This window comes from Nycticebus coucang, chromosome 5 (assembly GCF_027406575.1).
Source record: "Nycticebus coucang isolate mNycCou1 chromosome 5, mNycCou1.pri, whole genome shotgun sequence".
Taxonomy (NCBI): domain Eukaryota; kingdom Metazoa; phylum Chordata; class Mammalia; order Primates; family Lorisidae; genus Nycticebus; species Nycticebus coucang.
The window spans coordinates 137,852,982-137,874,923 of NC_069784.1; the positions used below are offsets into that span (position 1 = coordinate 137,852,982).

General features: G+C 47.6%; 1 long non-coding RNA gene across 1 annotated transcript in view; it reads left to right on the plus strand.

Annotated features, from left to right (window-relative positions):
- Positions 1–15,667: 15,667 nt before the first annotated feature.
- The window catches only part of LOC128586298 (uncharacterized), a 42,034-nt gene continuing 35,759 nt past the window's right edge, over positions 15,668–21,942 (plus strand). The window contains exon 1 of the long non-coding RNA XR_008380217.1: positions 15,668–15,776. This is a non-coding gene — a long non-coding RNA (uncharacterized LOC128586298). The remainder of the gene's footprint in view (positions 15,777–21,942) is intronic.

Consider the following 21,942-nt stretch of genomic DNA (forward strand, 5'->3'; position numbering starts at 1 on the left):
AGTATCTGGGACTACAGGTGCCTGCCACGTTGCCTGGGTAATTTTTCTATTTTTAGTAGAGACCCAGTCATGCTCTTACTCAGGCTAGTCTTGAACTGAGCTCAAGGGATCCTCCTACCTCAGCCTCTCAGAGTGCTAGGATTACAGCTGTGAGCCACTGTTCCAGGCCCTTTTCTCTGCTTTCTATTTTTATTTTTTACTAAAAATAGGTAGTGCTAAAAACCATATTATTGTGGCTCTGTACCTTATATTAAAATATCTTGGATTAAGGCCACGTGTTGCCCAAATGAGCAGAACTCGGTCAGGCAGTTTTGGCATGGTGTTCAAGATGAGACAGGCAGAGTGTGATGAAGTCTGCAGACTTTGGCATTAACTAGAGAAGGCTGACTTGCGTGTCCCATCAGGCGAGCTGTGATATAAAGCGGTGAAGGACTATTGCAGATGTCTCAGGAGTGGGTTCAGGGAGGTTCACACACTCACCTGAGCTAACGTGGCCGGTCCTTGGTCTGTTTCGGTTCCTGAATTTCAACTCACTGCTCCATCCTGCTCATTAGCATTGAGCAGAGGGAAGGCAGAGGATTGCCTCTGGGCAGCTGGATGCATCAATCAACGTATTTGTTAAGTAGGTCCACTCTTCAGGGTGTGGGAGCAGGGTGGCTGGTGGGCAATTTCAAACCTCTGAGGGTTATTCTGTTACACGGGTTCCCTTTCTCACTGGACTGTGCTGCCAAATTCCTTTTTTATTTATGCTGTTTCAATAGTCATATTGAAGAGTAATTTATAAAAAGCTAAATTCGTCTCTGGTCTCCTAAATATGTCATGAGGGCAACATAGCCTCTCAAGATGAAATTTCTCCCCGTGGTACAGCGCTGCCCAATTAAGCATATTACTGCCAAACCTCCTGACTCCGAGCTCCGCTGGGCAGAGAGTGTTGTTGCTTAGGCAGTTTTATTCATCATACTTCTCTGTATATGTTTATGGTGCCAAATAAATGCTACATAATAATTATGGGGATTTTAATGTCTTCCCCAGAAGCATCCTCCACGGACTACAGTGGAAGATGGATTTTGAGCCATTTCATTTTACCATGGTTTTCTGGATTTTGAGCAGGCTAGAAATTGTCTATGTTTCTAATAATCTAAATGTGCTTTACTCATGCCAACATATATTTTTGAAATTGGTAGACTTTATGAGACCCAGTGGGCTCTTGGTCATCTTTTAGTACATTTTTTATATGATAGTATTACTTTTACTTTTTTTCTTCCTTATATTGGTGCACATGTCTGCATGTGTGTGCATTCCCACACAGTTCACACGGACACACGTATGTGCGTACATAGGTAATTTAGTTACTTTATAAAATCTAAAGCATAAAGATATTATGGATTTATTTCAAAACTTCATGCACATTTGAGCACCAAAATCACAAGTGCATTCCAGTAATAGAAAATTAAGCAGGTTACAAACCAATAAGGAGGAAAGGGTTGGGCTTCCTTACAGCAGAATGCAGCTGGTTGGCGTGGAGACAATGCTGGAATCGAAACATTAGCATTTTGCACCCACCAAAATAAAAATTAGATCAAACAAGAGTCATCTGTGGGTAGCAAATCTAGGGGGAAATTGTGATGAGGAGTGTCAAAGCATCTGCCCATCACCTGCAGCAGAGGAGCTGGGGCAACACCTTGATTGAGTGAATCACTGGTGAGGGGCAGAGGCACACCCAGAGCCTCCAGTGCGACTCCTGGGAAGGACACGGTGTCACGCTGCTGCATTCTGGCTGAGAAAGCACCCAGGATCCGTCTCCATGAAGCTACAGACACTACCTGAGGGCCCTTCTCCTACAAAAGGGGGGCATTGTATTCTTCAAAAACGTCAAGGTCACAAGAGAAAAGGGATAAGGAAATGTTCTAGATAAAGGAGACTGAAGACACTTCAGAGCTGACCCGAGATGGGGCTCTGTCAGGGCGCAGGAGTTCTGGAGGGCATCCTGGGGCCCCTGCAGAATTGGGAAACGGGCAGTGGACCAGATGAAAGTGAGGCATCAATGTTAAATTGAGGCAAACAACTGCACTGTTGTTTTGTAAGAATATTTCCCAATAATTAATTAATATACACCCTTTGAAAAATTAATTAATCCACTTTTCTTTTCATATATATGTGTATAGATATGCCCTGATTTTTTTTTTTCCACAACAGAAACAGGCTTTATTTGAACCAGACAAGTGAATTCTTCAATTAGCATCAACTTCTTCAAGACTTGAAGATATGGAAATTAAAGATGGTGCTCAGAAGGCAGAGAAGGAAAGATCCATCATGGAGTAATTATACTGTCCTTCAAAAATCCCTTTCAACAACCACAAGATCATTAGACCTCATGTGTTCCAACATTGGTACATGACCCTCATTTGAAAGTTAACCATCAGTTTTAATAGAGTCTTTCAAAAGGAGAAAATACATAGATCAGTATCATAAATTATTTTTAAAATTTTAGAAACTTGAAGTATAGTTTTCAGTTTAAAATATTAAAAATGAAAAAACTTAAACATGATGATTTAAGATGTCCTGTTATAAAGTTTCTAGGTACATATATATATATACAAGAAGTAGATGTTAATTACTACCTGACACCTCAAGCCATGACTTACCTTAAATCTCCTGATACGAATAATGCATCTCCTGGGAGACTTTTCCCAGTTAGTTTCAAACTTCTTGCCCAAGGATTTGCTGCCATTGATACGCTGGGCATGAATGAGGACACTTTATGGTAGACTATTTTAATTTAACATAACCTAGCATAAAATAAGCCCAAAGAAACGCTATACTTATAAGGGATAAGACAAAATTGCATATAATTTGCAACTTTTGCCAGACTCATTAAATCCATTAACACTTTCAAAGTCTTCCCTTCATAGGCATTTTCCAGCGCTTTAGATCTTGTGCTTTGTACTGGGCCAGTCAGCACCTAGACTGATATAAACAATTACATCAAAGAAATGTTGTTATTAGGCATTCTATTTCTCATGAATAAAACCTGAAATGAGTAAATACTTGCCTTTGGGGAAGAGAAGAAATATTTCTAGAACTAAAGGCCTGTGAGAAAAATTGCTTTTTTTTTTTTAAGTGCTCCTGCTAAGACTGTGACTAGATAGTGGTTTAAAATATATGCATGGTATGGTCCCTTCTTCTTTATTTTTCTTTTATCACCATTTGGAGAAAAATCAGCTGTAACCGGCAAGATGCCAGCGATGGACCCGGTAGTGTGCCTGTTTTGTTGAGGTTGCCTGGGTCCCAGGACAGCTGGGCAGGGCCAGGGAAGGCAGTGTGGGAAGCAGACCTTACTCTCAAGTCAAGAACCCCAGACCACTGATGATAGCTGCATTGACCTCCAGCCCTTCCTTTTGATCTCCCAGTCTCCTTGGCCTTTGCTCAGAGTGCTCTCCTCTGGCTCTGGCTTCCTGGGCTCCCGGCATGCTGGTAACTCCCCCACTCTGCTGTGACAAAGCCTGGCCTTCCAGTGTCACACAGCTAGATGATGTCACCCTTAGCTTCCCTGGCCCAGCGCTTTGGTTTCCGACTGCGTCCCAGCCGCTCCTGACTACACAAGGTAGGCCAGCCTCCGCCTCTTCCCATAGCTTCATTGAAAGACAGTGGGTGTCAGCGCATCAGAAGTGTCTTCCTTTGGTTCATCTGAATGAAACCTCCCAATTATCTGCAATAGGAACATGGAGAGGTTTTGCTGGAGTACAGCTCTCCAAAGGGAGCAAGATGACTAGTGGGTTAAAAAGGAGACGGATGAAACTTTTGTGTATAAAATGAAAAAATTCTAAGCACATTCACAGATGGCTTGGGTACCAAGGAAGTCCCAGTGGCTAGTACAGTGATTCATGCACTAATGTGAACAGAGCTTTTGATTTCATGGTTTAAAATAAAATGACCCAAATATAATTACTACAGCTTATTAATTTATTTGTTCTGGGTCAGTAACCCTTTACTGGCGGTACGGGCTTTACACAAAGGGCCTGAGAATTAGAGCTTTCTATTTGGAATATTTTGATTTTTCCATGGAAGCAGGAAGAAATAACAAAGTGCTTGTTTTAATAATTGCACTCTATTAAGAACCACTTGATATTTAATTTTTAAAAAATTAGCTTAATTTTGCAGAAGAAGTAGTGTCAAAGCCATACTGCACAACTCCTCAGGACTCTGCCCCCGTCAGCTGTCGCAGGCCTGACCTGGATGAGGTAGAGAGATACACAGTTGCAGAGAGAACTTCTTGGTTAGCTAAAGTACAAGAGACAAAAGTAGAAAGATGAAAATGAAAAGATGAAATAGAAGTAAATTTTTATTTGTGTATAAAGTATTTTTCTTTAGTACCTTTCTTCAGACATTTTTATTAATTTTTAAAACATCTTGAGATCTCAAGTGCAACAGGTAATTCCTCCCTCCCCTCTCCCCCATCTGGCATAAATTTTTGAGCCCAGAAGTTCAGAGTTTTTGAGTTTATAAGAACCATTGAGGAAAATTTTCTATGAAGGTCCTGAAAACCCATATCCTAGAAGCAGAAATTTACCTCTTAGCTGTTAATAAAGTTTAATTTCCTTTTCTTGCAGCCTTTTTTTTTTTGTGACAGATCTCAAACTGTTGTCCTGGGTAGGGTGCCCTGGCATTATAGCTCACAGTAACCTCCAACTTGGGATCAAGTGATCCTCTTGCCTCAGTTTTTCTATTTTTAGTAGAGGTGAATTCTCACTTTTGCTTAGGCTGGTCTCAAACTTGTGAGCCTAAGAAATCTGTCTGCCTCAGCCTCCCAGAGTGCTAGGATTACAGGCATGAGCCACCACCCCCGGCCTCTTGCTGCCTTTTAAATGTACGTTTACTCGTTAAAATGTGCACACGTAGAGGGCCCCTGTGCTGAACTTAGACCCTTTACTGCGTGCAGATGAAGTTATAAATCCTAAAATCTATTGTTATTTTCCTCTTAAAATTTATCTTGGTACAGTTTCAATCAATTCTTGAGGTGATATTTATTGAAAGGCTTCTTTGAGCCTACTTTACAAGCATATATGAAAAATGAGGTAATGAGCAATATTTGGGCATGTATGACTGTTTTTATGTTCCTCTAATGGACAGGGCATGACTGACCCATAGTGTGAAATTTTTGGAGAGCACAATCTGAGTTATTTTGTTGGTGGAGAACTTGAGGCGTGTTTCTGCTCTAGGGCAGTGAGTGAGGTCACATGATGACTTAGTGAGGTCAGGTGATAACTTCAGGTGCTTCTGCTTTCTGCGTGGTGAGGGGTAGGGCCACTGGCCTCCCTTCCACAGCTGTTCCTGGGCTCACACTCAGCATGGTGTCCCTTCTCGTGCTCTTTCTGGCCTGGTCTTTTATGCTGATTTAAAAGCCATGTTGAGCACCCACCTGGGAGTCTCCACCTGGGGTAGAGAGAGGACTGCCACTATTCTGGGGCTGTGAGGGGCTGGTGGGGGGCGAAGGTGGAGGGATGCAGCAATCTGATGGTTTAACTGCTGCCTGGCCCCTCTCACGGTCAGCTTCCACGCCGTGCTCTGCCCTGAAGAAACCTGTCAGCCCTGGGGCTCTGCTCTGACCCTGCCTCATTGGCCTGTGCTCCTGCCAGCAGCCTTAACCTGTTCCGCCAGCATTCTGCTCCTAATGACACAGATTAAATGTCTTGAATATTAGAACAGTTTCTTCTTGCTAGAGATTTTAGTGGATTAGAGGAAGCCTCATTCCTGAAATGTGTGTCTCAGTACGGAGTGTTTCCAAAGACATTTCTCCTCCAGTTCAGGCTGCGGGTATGCGATGGGGGATGGGTGACTTTCAGTCAGGAATAGGGCTCCAGAAAATACACAGAAGCTTTTTTTTTTTCTTATCACAGACCACAATATACCATAGCACCAAGTCTGTACGACAGTGTTGTTCCTAATGGAAAAAGCTTTTCTGTTAAGTAAAATGACCGCTTGACTCGGTGTCCAGGCTGGCAGCCTAGTACCAGCTGCGGCCTTTCCCAGCGAGGAAGCTGAACCACTTGTTTCTAGGGCAGAAACGATCCTGTGAAGAAGTCTCCTGTCATGACCCTTAGATCCAGCATCCTAGTCACATCTAACAGCCCTGACAGCGATTCTGGGACACAGAGCCAGGGGCGCCCACAGCACCTCCTCCAGGGCCTGCCTTGCCATCAGACATCACCCAGGTGCTTATGACAAATGCAGGTAACTGGGTCCCCTCCAGACCTATGAAATCCAAACGCCAAGGAAGGGGCCAGTGAATCCGTATTTATTAAACGTTTCCTTTGGGGAGAATTGTAGGTTCACAGGCAGCTGCAGGAAATAGCACAGAGGAGGGCTTTGTGCCCACACCCAGCTTTCCCCAGCAGGGGCAGTTGGCACGTGCTAACTCCACACCACAGCCAGGGAGCTGGCCTGGGAACAGCACGCCCATCTTGTTCAGATGGTACAAGTTCTACGCGCGCACATGTGTGTATGTGCGCACCCCGAGTTCTGTGCAGACCTGTGTATCCACCAAGGTCAAGACTCAGATCCGCCCATCACCACCAGGTTCCCTCTGCCTCCCACCCCTCTCTTTGTCCTCCAGGCTCCCAGCCTGCTGATCGCGAATCTGTTTTCTATCCTATGATTTTGTCTTTTCAGGAATGTTCTGTGACTGGAATAATACACTATGTGATTTTTGGGGATTGGATTTTTCCACCGGCAAAATTCTCTGGAGAGTATTCAAGATGGTTGCATGTAACAACAATTCATTCCTTTTTCCTGCCCAGTACTATTCCCTGGCGTGGGTTCCGCGCATTCAGCACTGCAGTCTGTCCCACATTCACCTGGCCAAGGATGTCTCCATTGTTTCCAGTTTAGAGCAGTGTTGAATAAAGCTGCTGAGAACATTTGTGTAGAGACTTTTGCATGAACCCTAGTTTCCATTTCTCTGAGAAAATTACCTAGGACCACCAATGGGTCCCATGCTAGCTGCACGGCCAGCTTTTTAAGAAGCTGCCCATCTTTTTTCTGGAGTGACTGTGACATTTGATATTTCCACTGGCAGTGTGTGAGGGATCTGGTTCTTCTGCCTCCTTGCCAGCATTTGATATTTCTGCTATTTTTTTCTATTGTTAGCCACTCTGATAGATATGTAGTGATATCTTATTTTGCTTTTAATTTGCATTTCCCCAATGGCTAATAATATCAAACTTCTTTTCATTCGCTTATTTACCATCTGTATTCCCTCTTCTATGAAATGTGTATTCAGTGGAATGTCTCTTGCCCATGGTCTAATTGAATTCTTTATTTTTATTTTTTGTTAACCCTTGAGGTTTGAAAGTTCTTTATATTCTAGGTAGCAATTCTTTGTCAGATATGCAGTTTGCAAGTATTTTTGCCAATCTATAGCATGCTGTATAATCCTCTTAATAAAGCCTTTCACAGAATAAGGGTTTTCATTTTAATCAGGTCCAATTAATCAGAATTTTCCTTTAGAACTTATACTTTCATTGTCAAAGCTAATAATTCCTCTTCTATCCTTAGGTCCTGAAGATTTTCTCCTATTTTTTCCTAAAAAGATTTATAGTTTTTCGTTTTATATTTAAAGCCCCTGACCCATTTTAAGTTAGATGTTGTACAAGGTGTGAAGTTTAGATTGAAATAGATGTATTTTTTGCCTGTGGCTATCCAACTGTTACAGGGTCAGTAATTGAATCTGGTGGCTCAGTCTGTTTTCTGCTGCTATGACAGGACACCGCATGCTGGATCATTAATAAGGAGAAGATGTTTGTTTGGCTCATGGTTTTTGAGGCTGGGAGTTCCAGGAACATGCCCCAATGTCGGCTGAGGGCTGTCTTGCTGCATTACGTCATAAGAAAGGCCAAGGGAGCAGGAGAGACACAGGGGAAAGTGGGCTGAAGTCACCCTCTGTATCAGGAACCACTCCCACTGTAATGGCATTAATCCCTTCATGAGGGCAGCACTCATGACCTAAGAAGCTCTTAAAGGCTCCGACTCTTAATATAGTTAAAATGGCAATGAAATTTTAACATAGATCTTGGTTTTTCAGTACGGATTTTGCTGTCCTAGGTCTTTCCTTTGTATCAATATTTCTCACAACCATCAGGCACCAGACATAATCCAGATAGTGCATCAGCTGACTTCTTATCATGCCTACTAAATTCAGGAGGAGTCCACGGCCACCGAGTGAGAGAGAATCGTCTTCTTATGGAGTACTTAGGACATTTTTCACTATTAATTTGACAATTCAGAGGTCACAGTAGAAAAAAAAGGATTAGTTGGGAAATTCTAAATTAAACTTCTTGCTTTAAGTCTAGATGCTGTATTTCTAGAAAGCAATTTGTTCAATCAAAAATTATTAATCTGCTGAATCTCAAGTCAAAAAACATGACATTGTTTTCTGGGAGGACTGTAGAGCTGAATTAGGTGTAGATTAACTTTTCTTTATTCTTTTATTAATTTGTTTACACACACTTTCAAAACATGGTTGATCCCCTAGTGTGCCAAGAGCTGCTGTGAACAGTGGCGTTAGCAGGAAAGGAAACCAGCAAGGCCACACGCTCGTGATACTTTCTGGGAAGTCACTGTGTGGGCACGTGTGGCCGCGGGTGGCAGTGGGGAGCTCACAGCACATAGCTCTGATATGGTATTTATGACCCGAGGGGGAATTTGAAGTACACATAATTACAGGGGTAGTGTTTGGTGATGTGAAGTTTGGCAGAGGACAAAATTACTTTACTTTAGAGGCGAGCTTTGTGGGGAAGCTCTCTTTTGAGTCAATTCTTGAAAGATGAAGCACATTTAGATGCAGAGAGGGTGCTGGAGACAGGAGGAGAGAGCAAGGTCCTGCCCTTCTGGGGGTGATGTGGAATAAAGGTGGAGGATATTTGGGAAAGGAAGGGGATGGTGCCTCCATTAGAGGACTGAGTGGAGGATGGTGAGCTATGGAGATGGGTCTGGAGACTAAATTGTGCAGGAGCTTGGTGTGATCAGAGTATTTGAGAAGGCTCACTCCCTACCCCTGGGGAAGCTGGGCTAGTGGTGGACACTGTGGAGACAGAGTCAGAGCAGCAGGTAGGAGGCGACTGCCAGCATCCTGGTGAGGGCACATCAACATTTGTCCTTCGGAACAGGGATGGCAGAGGCAACAGTTAGCTCTTCTCCACACTATCATTTTTCGTTGTTACTTCCTGGCCTTCTCGCGAGTCCCTGGAGAGGGTTTTCACAGGTATGCAGCTGGCATTTCACCATCATGTTCTCCGTGGGAGTGAGAAAATAACGTGTTCTTCTTAAACATATGGGTCTCCTCTCTGGGAGGTTTAGGAGACTGGAAAGGGGAAAGGAAATGCTGTTTTACTACACATTTTAATAAGTAGAGTAACATTTCACCAGGAAAGAACAGACTGGAACCCCAGGCAGCAGGGCTGGGCTCAACTGCTGGTGGTGGCCATGTGCTGGCAGTGGCCGTGTGCTGGCGGTGGCCGTGTGTGGACGAAGCCACCTGTCTCGAAAGCTGACTGCTCCTTGCCTTTCACAATTGTGGATAGATTTTAAAATGTGACTTGAGGGCTCGCTAGCTCTCTCTAACTCTTTTTTTTGGCTGTCATTTTCCTGAAGTAATGGAGACTGTGCTAAAATAATAAGGAATTTTAGAAGGCCGTGACCAGTTCCTGAGGAGTCTCTTGTTTCTCCCCAGTAGGAAGTCACCCAGTTGTGTTGTGGCCTCTGTAACGGTCTGAGCTGATCAGGGGCACTCAGAAGGAGGGATCAACTCATTAATCTGGAGCTCAGGTCTTAGTGTGCCACCCAGAGCTCTTGCTATTTTTGTGTAGTCCTGAGTGAGTCAATGGGGAGAGATGAGATGTGCTTCTATGACGCTCACAAGGGGCTTGATACGAGATTGGCAATGGGCTGTTTTTGTGACATGTGTGGACACAGCACCATTCCCTATCAGTTCAGGTCTTCCAAGAAATGAGTGCCATTACCCAATGTACTCAGCCCTACTATGAGACTAATTTAGGGTTTTCACATGAAAGCTATAACCCAGTTACAACCTAAGAATAGGGGGAAGGGGGAAAGGGAGGGGAGGGAGGGGCAGGTGGGTAGAGGGAAGGGGATTGGTGGGATTACACCAGCGGTGCATCTTACAGGGGTATATGTGAAACTTGGTAAACGGTCTGTGAAGCTAGTGAATGATGCCCCATGATCATATCAATGTACACAGCTATGATTCAATAAAAAAAAAAAAGAAAAAGAAAGAAATGAGTGCCAAGATCCCATCACATCCATGGGAAGTGTCAGAGCTAGGGGGGACAGGGGTGCGGTGGACATTGACCCCTAGTGTCTGTCAGAGCACAGAGTTAAGGCAGACTGGGGAAGAGCTTCCATAGTAGCCCCACTTGCGACAGGTTCTGACCAGCCTGCCTGAGTCCCTGAGCAAGGGTCAAGTGCTAGAGGACACCCACCTTTGGCAGAGATGGCCTGGTCCTGTGCCCAGCTGTGCTCCATCACTGTTAGGGGACAGCTCATGGGGGGCCTTGGCTTTGGCATGATCCCCACCGCAGGTCTGGGGCCCACCCCTTGCCTCAGCCCATGGCAGCTTTCTCAAGGGGGACCGGGAGCAGCACACCTGGATGGTCACACAGGCTCTCATCTGCATGCTTGTCTGAGGAGACTTCTCCCAGTGCTCAGGAACTTCCCTTTCTGGGGGGAACCCAGAAGAGAGGATGATTGACAACTGCTGTCCATCATAGCCTCGGTCTTGAGATAGCACCTGCACTCTTCTCTCCCCTGAGCTGTCACCGCTGCCGAACTTGGTGGCTGTGTTAGTTTCCCTGTGGCTGCCGTGACGAGGTCCATGGCTGGATGGCTTAGACAATAGTAATTCCCTCCCAGCCACCAGAGGTCCCGAATCAGGTGTAACAGGGCCATGGTGCTGGGTGAGGACAGGAACACATCTCTGGGGCACATGCAGCCCAGAGCAGTGGCACACCCAGGGGCTGTGTGAGTCCTTAGCAGTCCCACCCTTCACAGGCCGATTGGGCCGTTTTAGGGGGCCATGTTTCAGGGGGCCCTTGGGTTCTGTGTACGTTCTTCCCTGCCCCCACCATGTAAAGGCAGCTCTATCATCTCCTGCTGGGCAGAGTCACTTCCGTTATCAAGACGGGGATTCCACTTCCATCCTGCTGGTCCCTGGACATATGCAGCATCCACAATATTCAGACAATAGCCACAGCTATGTCAGTGCAAACTTTTCTGTGACCCCTGCAAAGGCACTGGGCTCTCCTCCTGCAGACCCCAGAGTGGCAGGGCTGGGAAGCACAAGCTTCCTCACGAGTCAGGAGGAGGGCGTGTGTGGGTCTGCCGCTGCCCCCACCTCGCTGGCATGTTCTTCCTGCTGGTGGCAAACACCACCGCGACATCTTGGACACCATGCCCTGCACAGTGTTGCCTCCAGGATGGCTGGGTCTGCAGCAGGCTGTCCCAGGTTCCGGAGGACAGCTGCCTCTGGGATGTGGAATGTGACCCCTTCACCTGTGGAGTGGGTCCTCCCAATCACGTGTGAGTCCCCTGCTGGGGCCCTGCAGGTGAGAGAGGCAGAACCATGCCAGACTTTCTCCTGGGGCTCACCCACCCCTGCTGCTTCTGCTCAGGCTCACCCCCAGGTGTATTATTACAAGACACGTTCTGCTAGTGTCAGCTTAACAGTCCAGACAGGTGGGGCAGCTGGTGTGCGACCCGAGCTCCTCAGCTCTGTGGGGAAGGAGCTCTGCAGTGTTTCCCCTGGGGAACCTGCTGGTTCTTACAAGGGCAAGGGCAGGGGGCAGATGGCAGACACTGCTAGCTGTGAGGCTCCAGGGACCCAGCAGAGCTGAAGTGCTCAGGGCCATCCACCCGGTGTCCGCATCCCAGGCTTTCAGATCCTCTAATTTTTCCCAGCTAGAATAGAATTTTTCCCCTTAGTGTGACACCTGGCTGAGCATGGAAACACCTCTGTGGTTCTGTGGTTCTGCGGCTCTGGTCACCAAGTCCTGAGCTGCTGTGGTCTCTTCCACTGCAGAACCTCTCAGTGACCTGCCACTGGGGGCTGCTGGATCTCATATTCAGCCTGTTACCCTCTCACTTCTTGCTGTCTGTCTGTAAGGCACCATTGCAATTTAATAAACACCAGCCAACGCCACTGTCCTGGAAGTACTGTCCCCCACCATTTTCAAATGCTTGAGGCCCCTCACTTCCCATTTCCCAGTCCCCTCCTGCAAGGCTCTCAGCAGGTGCCTGTCCCCCCAGCACCCTGCACACCTGTGAAGCACACAGCTTTGGGGCTCCCTGTCGGGCACTGAGTGAGCCAGTCTCCAACCCCAGCTTTCCCTCTGCTTCCTCGGGTCACTCTTGGCACCCTCGAGGTTGGCTCAGGTCCTCAGCAGATTCCAGAAGATAATCAGACACATGCACTGGTGCTCTGCTGTTGCCACAACAAAGCACCACAGACTAAGTCACTAAAGGGGAACCGTATTGCTTCACAGTTCTGAGAACTCTGTCTGGAATCAGGCGTCTGTCCGGCCGGTCCCTGCCCAAGACGGGGAGGGCAGGGTCTGTCCCGGGCTCTCTCCTCGGCCTGTGGATCAGGTCCTTCTCTCTGTGTCTTTTCACTGCATGAATCTGACTCCAAATTTCTCCTTTTGATATTTCACAAGTCGTATTTGATTTGGGCCTGCCCTGATGACCTCTGTAAAGACGTAATGTCTCAAGGTGGTGACATTTTGAGGTACTGGATGTTAGGGCTTTCCATTACAAATTGGGAGAGGGCACAGTTCGACCCAGAGATGTGTGGGAGTGAGCACTTCCAGTATCCTGTAGTTGGGGGACAGTCTTGGCCAGGCTAGCAGGTAATGGCTCCTGAGCAGAAGTGGCCCATTCAAAGAATCCCTGCCAGGAAGATGACCTGCTTTTCTGTTCAGTCAGCCAAGGGGAAGCCGGGCCTTCCTGTGTGAGCCACCAACAGCCTGACGGACTCTGTGGGAGGCCAGGTGGATGACAGGGACAAGGCTAGGAGGGGTGGTTCTGTGGTTCTGTGAGCGTATTCACTAGGTGAAAATGGAAGCCAGTGAAGGCTGTGAGCTGTGAAATCAGTAGCTGAGAATAAACAGTTGCCAGAGGGGGACGGGTGGGTGTCAGGCAGCCACTTTAGATGATATTACAGTAATCTGAGGGGCCTTGCTGAGGAAATTGGACTAGTGTGGTGATGGCAATAGAGGACGGCAAGAAAGGAGCCATTGTCTGAGGTATTTTGAAGGAAAAATGACAGAATTCAGTCACTGGGTAGTAAGGATGAAACGTGACGGATGAGGTCACAATGACTAAGAATTGGCATGTGGGAGAGTTTGGAGAATGGGTTCCATTGATGCAGAGGAAGCCCCCAAACTGTTTTTATGACAAAAACTATGCAAAGTGGAATTTATTGGCTTATGTTTCTGAAAAGTCCAAGGAAAGGTCAGGCACAGGCTGATTCAGCAACTAAAAACTTGCTCAGGACTCTGCACGCTTTCTCTCTGCTTCTCTCCTTACTGGCTTCCTTCTCACTCTGAGTTTAGGGCTAAGGGGTGACCAGTAAGGTCCACTTTGACACCCACCAGGCCTGACACCAGCAAAACAAACATCAGGGTTTGTCCCTAGGAGCTGTAGGGCAGGTGCAGAGACTGCTCCTGGGCCATGTGACTGCTCTCCCCAGGCCAGTTGTATGTTGAGGGAGTTTTCTGCTCTCCTTGGCCACATCTGGGTCCTATGGACATCCTTGGAGGTTGGAAATCCCCAAATGAACCCCATGAAGTGAGGTAGAGAGAGGTGTTGTTCTCCAGAGGAAAATCTGGGCCTCAGCATGAGAAGGGAAAGTAATGAACGGACACATATAAAAGTTAAAACACCCACAGTGGGGACAGAAGACGGGGAGCTGATTATTAGGAAAAGAAGATGGTTTTAGAACTGAGGGAATGAGGGTGCTGGTTAAGAAGTCTTCTATGTGTGGTTATAATCAAAATGATGTTAGAGTAGCAGAATTTCAAAGGGGACCTTTGTCTTTCAGAATTTCTGCGGGAGCCCTAGAGTCCACAACAAAAGGCAGTGAACACTCCCACATTCCAAAGACAGGCACTAACCACAAAAGGAGAACTTGCAGGAAAAAAAAGTCCCGTGACCACCATCCTGAATAAGCTCACAGGAGGAAAACTAGATGTACGAAGGAAAGTTCAGGGAGGGAATTTGAGGGCATGAGAGTGATCTGATAGTCCCCCCCTCCTTTTTCCCTGTAAGGTATGGAGTAGGGATGTTCTTCTTTCCAAGCCTGTCCAAGCTGAATGCAAGGGGGAAGGGTAGGAAGAGGCACCAAGAGAAAGTAACGGACGGACTCCGGATGGCCTTCCACAGTTCACCTGGGAGCCTGCTCAACCACAGCATCCCGAGGCTCATCTTGGGTCCCCAGGGTGGTGACTGTGGCAGAATCCTTGCATGAGTCTAAGAAGTGTCCACCGGAGTTAGAGGGAGGCCTGAAACCAGGTATTGGTTCCTGACTCTCACGTCAAGGATTCTTAAGGGGGGAGGCTGACTGGAGTGGCCCTGAACCCAGAAGGAGGGCAGAGATGCTGAGCAGAGGCTTTGATGCCTTGAGGGATCCGGGGATCTGGGTACAAGTGCAGACTGCAGAAGAAGGCTGGGGTGGAGGCTGCTGGAGGGACTCCATCTGAGAGGACTGCCTCCCAGACGGAAAGTGTCCTCCTAGAGCCTGGGACACCTGCTGGATAGAGGTGGGGCCGACGTGAGGACAGTCATCTAGATGCCCAGAGTGCCTAGGGAGTGTGTCGCATGGACGTTTTGAAGGGGGCCTCCCCCCAGATCCCAAAGGTGCCTCTGAAAGAGCCCCCATGTCCCTCTGCTATAGCAGAGCACCCCAGCCGCCAATGATATCACCCTCTGGAGGGCAAAACTTCCGGAAGATGTGTCCTCCCCGAGCCCAAAGTTCTGATTAAACTGTTGAGGGCACTGACCTATGAATGCTAAATTGTTCCAAAGTCTAGAAGTGACTGAAGGGGAGTGGGACGTGCCCCATCTGAGGACCAGGAGCCAGGAGCGGGATATATGGTCCCTCTGGTACTGCAAGTCCTGCCCACTTAACGCCCAGACGGGACGGTCCTGTCCTGTGGGATCTTCCTTCTCCAGGCCTGCCCGGCTCCTCTCCGAAGGGGGCTTCCTCCTTCCTCTGCCTCTCATCCTTTCTGCGCCTTCACCTTGGCCATTGTTGTTCATGGAGAAAGCATGAGCCAGCCTCCTTGAGGCTTTGTCGTCCGTGACTAGTGTCTAAGTGTTTCTTGGACTCTGGGTCTAGTATATTTGCGTCACCACATGGAGAACATGGTGCTCAGAGCACAGCTGATTCAATATTTGAGGAGCAGGTACAGAGAGGATTAGAAAGCAGCTGTCTCAGCCCAGGAGTTATGCACAGTCTCGCACGGATCAGGGCAGAGACTCAGGAGAAGGTGCCAGGGCCCCAGAGGGGTGGGAGGCGTACCCAGCATCACTGCAGCCTCAGTGTGTGTGGGAACCGTCATCTGAGTTTTTCAGGAGACTCAGCAGCAGACTATTCACTATCTGCTTTTAGACAGAATGGACAGAAAACCTATCAGAGAAGTGGCGTCTTTATTTTCCTTCAGGAGTTGAAGGCACTGCTCTATCCTCCAGGAGAAGGGAGCACAGTGGTGAGTCTCTTTCTATTTAGTATTGATATTTAGAGCTGATTTGACACAGCTGACACCTCAGAGTTTGCATGGCAGCCGCCTGACAATAGGGGACCCAGGACCCCCGGGCCCTGCAGGCAATGTGAGAGCTTGTTCTCTGCTCCCTCTACACAGGTCAGAAGTCCTTTCAAGACTTTTCCTCTCCTTCTTTGCTTTTTTTGGTCTTTCTATTTGAGAAGGCTGGGCGGACTTCTGAAAGCTTCCTTGAAACTCTGCAGTTGGGTACATTGTCAAAAGCGAGACCTTACTTCTTGAGAAAACTTTGCTACCCTCCCTCTCCTGTCATCCGTCAGAAGTGCCGAGGTGGTTTTGAAGCTCAGATGTGAAGGATCACAAGTTTGTTTCCCAGAGGCCCCCGGCAGCTCTCGCTGGCCTCGGGAGCTTCACTCCCTGTTTGCTTTCCTGGCCGACGCCAGCCCGGGGCAGGGACAGACCGGCCTCATCCCCCCTTTCATTCTTGCCTGGCCTTTCAAACTGCTTCTACTTTCTATCCAAAAAATAACGTGTCCACAGCCTGGCGTTGCCATGGTAGTGATAGGGCTATAGGCCTTTGGTGGATTTGAGCTCTAACTTAGGAAAAAATAATGGCCTCAAAGAAGCTGCAGGGAGAGAGAGAAAGAGGAGAAAAATAAAACAGGCAAACAGCCCGTGGAGGGGAGAGAGCAGAGCAGAGCAGGGCAGAGCCCTGAAAATGCATTCGCGGTGACATCACTGCCTTTCCCACAGAGGCCATTGACTTGGGAGGCCGCAGCGTCCATTCACTGCCCGAAAGCCGGCTCTCCAGGGCCCGGGAGCCATCCCTCTCATCCTGAATGCCTTTTTTGTTGGGAAACAGTGGCCCGTTTGAAGGCCTGAATAAATGACTGAGCAATTCACCGCAGTTGCCAGGAAGTCTGAGCCACTTGTGAGCTAACAATGGTGAACTTTATCTCAAGCTCCATGCTGGAAGTTCCAGCTGCAGGGTCCCGAATTCTAATAAGGGCTTCACTCCTGCCTCTGAGGTTATGGTCATATTTCATCCATCTTTTTTTCATTGAGACGCTGTCATTGCTGCCACTGAGGACCGGAGGCAGGTACCAAGGACAGAGCGGGGTGCGGATAGGGTATAGGGAGGGTCTGCACACATGTGGGGGGAGATCATGAATAAAACCAGAGAAAAGAAGGAAGAAGTGGTTTTTCTAGGAGGTTTATGATTTAATATGAGGCTCTAAACTGACTTAGAGGAGAGAAGAGAAAAATTTCACTGTGACCCTGAATCCCCTGAACCAGAAACATCACTTTAGGAACTTGTCTGCTTCACATGCTGCTTTTCTGGTCTCCTTTGCAGCAGAAGGACCTGCCCCCGAGGCTGGCAATGTGCTCAGAATCAGCCTGGGGCTGTGGGTTTCCTTCTCTCCATGCTGGAGGGCAAAGGCCCATGTTCCTGGGTAGCCCAATCCTTTTTTTAAATGCTGTGTCTCAGATGAGGGAAGGCTTGAAATAATTAACTCGGCTCCTCACAGGTCCTGAGTGAGGAGAGCTGGCAGAAGTGCCCGCCAGGAGCGTCAAGGCCACTGACCCCCAATGAACCCAGGACAAGTTCTAGTGACCAGCCACAGTGCTGGCTGTCCTCCAGGAACCTCTACGTGCCAGAGCTTCAGGTTTGCTGCAGGAGTTGATCTTCTGATAACCCCGAGAGACAGGCAGCAGTTTTCCATCTTGAACAAGCCTAATGAGTACATTTAGCAGAGCACCTCCCTCTGGTTGCTAAAGTCCATATCCAGGTTTCTCAAAATCTTGGCCCCTTGTTGAGGGGGAAAGGTGAGACAGATGGGTACAAGACAACCAGAATCTCCTGGGTCTGGGGGAGAATGGGGTGGGGTGCTCCGTTTTGGATCTCCCTGTACATCCTCCCCACAAAAACAAACACAGTAAAACCACCCAAGAATCAGCACCCTAGATGACAGAGTGTATCATAACCTGCAAAATCACCTGTCAGCACAGAAATGAGCCACAATGTGACAGAGCACCAGCCACCCATCGCTGTGGGCACCTGGGAGAGTTGGCAGACTTTATGTGACTTTGTGAAGAAAAGAAAAGACAGATGGTGGGAACGCCTTAGATAAAGTTTGACCTCAAAAAGAAAAGTCCAACACTAGAGGCTGAAGTCCAGTCCTGGCTGTGATTGGGGATGTGGCGGTTCAGAGCATCAGGGCAAGGAGGTGCCTTTGAAGCACAGCAAGGCAGAGGTGGGCAGCCCCCAGGGGTTCTGCTTCTGGAGGAGGTGGATGCAGAGGCTGCTGACCACTGAGGACAGGTCAGTGAGGGGAATAAAGGAGACAAGCAGGGAATCAGGGAGTCCACAGAGATGAGAAGCTTTTATCTTCCTTCTCCATCACCACCATTCACCAGGGAGACTGAGCAGCTGAGCACAGGCGCATGGAAAAGTGCCTGCCCCAGCTGGGATCCTCCCTGTGAGCTAAACTGGAATGGAAAACACAGGTTGTATCAGAGCAAGGTAAGAAGGTAGAGAATCTGAATCAACACTTAAATATCATAAAACCTCTGAAGAAAAATCAACCATGAAACAGAAGAAAATGGTAACATAACAATTGAAACTGAATGAAATAGACTCAAGAAGAAGAAAATGCTTTAGTCAAAAATTTAAAAATTGAAAGTAGACATAGAAAACACAACAAAAATAAAACAGGAAATTAATGGAACTCAGGAAAGAAGAAGAGATAATACAATCGTGTAAGTTAAATTACAGGTTGACCAAAGAAGAGATGCAACTGAAACTTTAATGAAGGTCAATAAAGAAAAGCATTAAGGAAAACAGTCATGAGAAGGAAAGTAAGACATGGAAGGGAAGGAAAGGAGCGAGGGAGAAATGGTTGAAATGTCAGAGAAAGAGGCGCTGGGTGCCTGTGAGGTTCCCTTTTGTGTTTCAACTCAGTGAGGCTACAGGACCCATCAACTCTGTTAAACATTAATCCCGGTGTTGCAGGTGTCGATAAAATCTACAACCAGCTGGCTTGAAAGAAAAGAGCTCTGAATATTGTGGTGCGCCTCATCTAGTCAGGTGGGGAACATGAGGGAAAAGCTTTCCAGAAAAGAGGAAATTCTGCCCCAACACGGAACATCAACTGTTGCCTGGGTTTCTGGCTTGTTGGTCTGCTCTACAAGTTCTGTGCTTGCCAGCCCCACAATTATGTGATCCAACTTTTTAAAATGAATCTATATGCAGGAGGATCTCCATAGTTGACCACCTCCTACACTGACCCCCTCCTCAACTTGACAGAAGTTTCATACACTGGACATGCACCATGTGTACTTATTGGTAGAGCAGGCCTGGTTCCTTATGTTGACCACCTCCGTGTGTTGACCAGTTTGTTACAGTCCCTTGGGTGGTCATCTGTCAGAGGTTCTACTGTATCTGTATGTCCTATTAGTTATTTTTCACTGGACAACTCTGACTAATAGATACAGTGTGTGTGCATAAATAAATGTGATTGGAATTGTTGAAGAGAAAAATCAAGGCAAGCTAGTAGAGCTAGTATTTAAAGTTATCAATCAAGAAATAAAAAAACCCTAAAACTATATAAAATGCATGAGATACATTTAAAGAAGTGAGCATAGAAATTTACAGCCCTCAGATCTATGCCAATAAAAATAAAACAATGAGAAAAAAATGAATTGCGATTCTAATTCAAAATAAAAGAGGAAAACAACAAAGTCAGTTAAAAAAAAGGATTTAGTATGATAAAGAAATTTAAGAGGTAAAAACAACAAAACAATTAATGTAATGAATTACATTACAATTAATGTAATATTACAATTAATGTAATAGTTTACATTAATATATAAAATGTTTTTTAAATAACAAAAACTCATTAGCTAATTTAATCAAGAAGAAAATGGAACAAAAGATTGCAAAATAAAATAAGGCATGGTGTATATGATTACCATTCAGAAAAAAAAAACAAAAAATATTATAGGAGAGACTACTTGTACACATTTAAAAATAAATTTTGGGGAAAGGAAGAACAGAGAGAGAGGGAAGGAGGGAGGGGGTGAGAGAAGGGAAGAGCAGAGAGAGGGAAGGAGGGAGTGGGGTGGGAGAAGGGAAGAGCAGAGAGAGGGAAGGAGGGAGGGGGTGGGAGAAGGGAAGAGCAGAGAGAGGGAAGGAGGGAGGGGGTGGGAGAAGGGAAGAGCAGAGAGGGAAGGAGGGAGGGGGTGGGAAAAGGGAAGAGCAGAGAGAGGGAAGGAGGGAGTGGGTGGGAAAAGGGAAGAGCATTGAGAGGGAAGGAGGGAGGGGGTGGGAAAAGGGAAGAGCATTGAGAGGGAAGGAGGGAGGGGGTGGGAGAAGGGAAGAGCAGAGAGAGGGAAGGAGGGAGTGGGGTGGGAGAAGGGAAGAGCAGAGAGAGGGAAGGAGGGAGTGGGGTGGGAGAAGGGAAGAGCAGAGAGAGGGAAGGAGGGAGGGGGTGGGAGAAGGGAAGAGCAGAGAGAGGGAAGGAGGGAGTGGGTGGGAAAAGGGAAGAGCAGAGAGAGGGAAGGAGGGAGTGGGTGGGAAAAGGGAAGAGCAGAGAGAGGGAAGGAGGGAGTGGGTGGGAAAAGGGAAGAGCAGAGAGAGGGAAGGAGGGAGGTGGTGGGAGAAGGGAAGAGCAGAGAGAGGGAAGGAGGGAGGTGGTGGGAGAAGGGAAGAGCAGAGAGAGGGAAGGAGGGAGTGGGGTGGGAGAAGGGAAGAGCAGAGAGAGGGAAGGAGGGAGGGGGTGGGAGAAGGGAAGAGCAGAGAGAGGGAAGGAGGGAGTGGGTGGGAAAAGGGAAGAGCAGAGAGAGGGAAGGAGGGAGTGGGTGGGAAAAGGGAAGAGCAGAGAGAGGGAAGGAGGGAGTGGGGTGGGAAAAGGGAAGAGCAGAGAGAGGGAAGGAGGGAGGTGGTGGGAGAAGGGAAGAGCAGAGAGAGGGAAGGAGGGAGGTGGTGGGAGAAGGGAAGAGCAGAGAGAGGGAAGGAGGGAGTGGGGTGGGAGAAGGGAAGAGCAGAGAGAGGGAAGGAGGGAGTGGGGTGTGAGAAGGGAAGAGCAGAGAGAGGGAGGGAGGGGGTGGGAGAAGGGAAGAGCAGAGAGAGGGAAGGAGGGAGTGGGGTGTGAGAAGGGAATAGCAGAGAGAGGGAAGGAGGGAGGGGGTGGGAGAAGGGAAGAGCAGAGAGAGGGAAGGAGGGAGGGGGTGGGAGAAGGGAAGAGCAGAGAGAGGGAAGGAGGGAGTGGGGTGGGAGAAGGGAAGAGCAGAGAGAGGGAAGGAGGGAGTGGGGTGGGAGAAGGGAAGAGCAGAGAGAGGGAAGGAGGGAGTGGGGTGGGAGAAGGGAAGAGCAGAGAGAGGGAAGGAGGGAGGGGGTGGGCAAAGGGAAGAGCATTGAGAGGGAAGGAGGGAGGGGGTGGGAGAAGGGAAGAGCAGAGAGAGGGAAGGAGGGAGGGGGTGGGCAAAGGGAAGAGCATTGAGAGGGAAGGAGGGAGGGGGTGGGAGAAGGGAAGAGCAGAGAGAGGGAAGGAGGGAGTGGGGTGGGAGAAGGGAAGAGCAGAGAGAGGGAAGGAGGGAGTGGGGTGGGAGAAGGGAAGAGCAGAGAGAGGGAAGGAGGGAGTGGGGTGGGAGAAGGGAAGAGCAGAGAGAGGGAAGGAGGGAGTGGGGTGGGAAAAGGGAAGAGCAGAGAGAGGGAAGGAGGGAGGGGTGTGGGGTCTTTGTGTGTGACACACATTTTGGGGCCAAGACACAATTGTAAGAGGAACTTTACCTAATAAATGCAATGTAACCTGGTTTCTTGTACCCTTACTGAATCCCCAACAATGAAATAAATAAATAAATTAATTAATTAATTTAAAAATAAATTTTAAAAGCCTGATGAAATGGGCAATTTCTACAGTCAATGGCACACCTCATGCTGTGAAGTGGATAATTTCCTAGTAAAATACAGTTTACCAAAAATGACCCCAATAGATATGAAAGCTTAAACAATTTTCATAGAAGACATAGACAAATATATTAGGTATGTCTCAAAAACCACAACACCAGTCAGTTTCAGAGGGGATGCTGTTGTAGTTTAGAGAACAATTAGTCTCAGAGCTATATGAATACATTTTCAAATTCTTTCTATAAG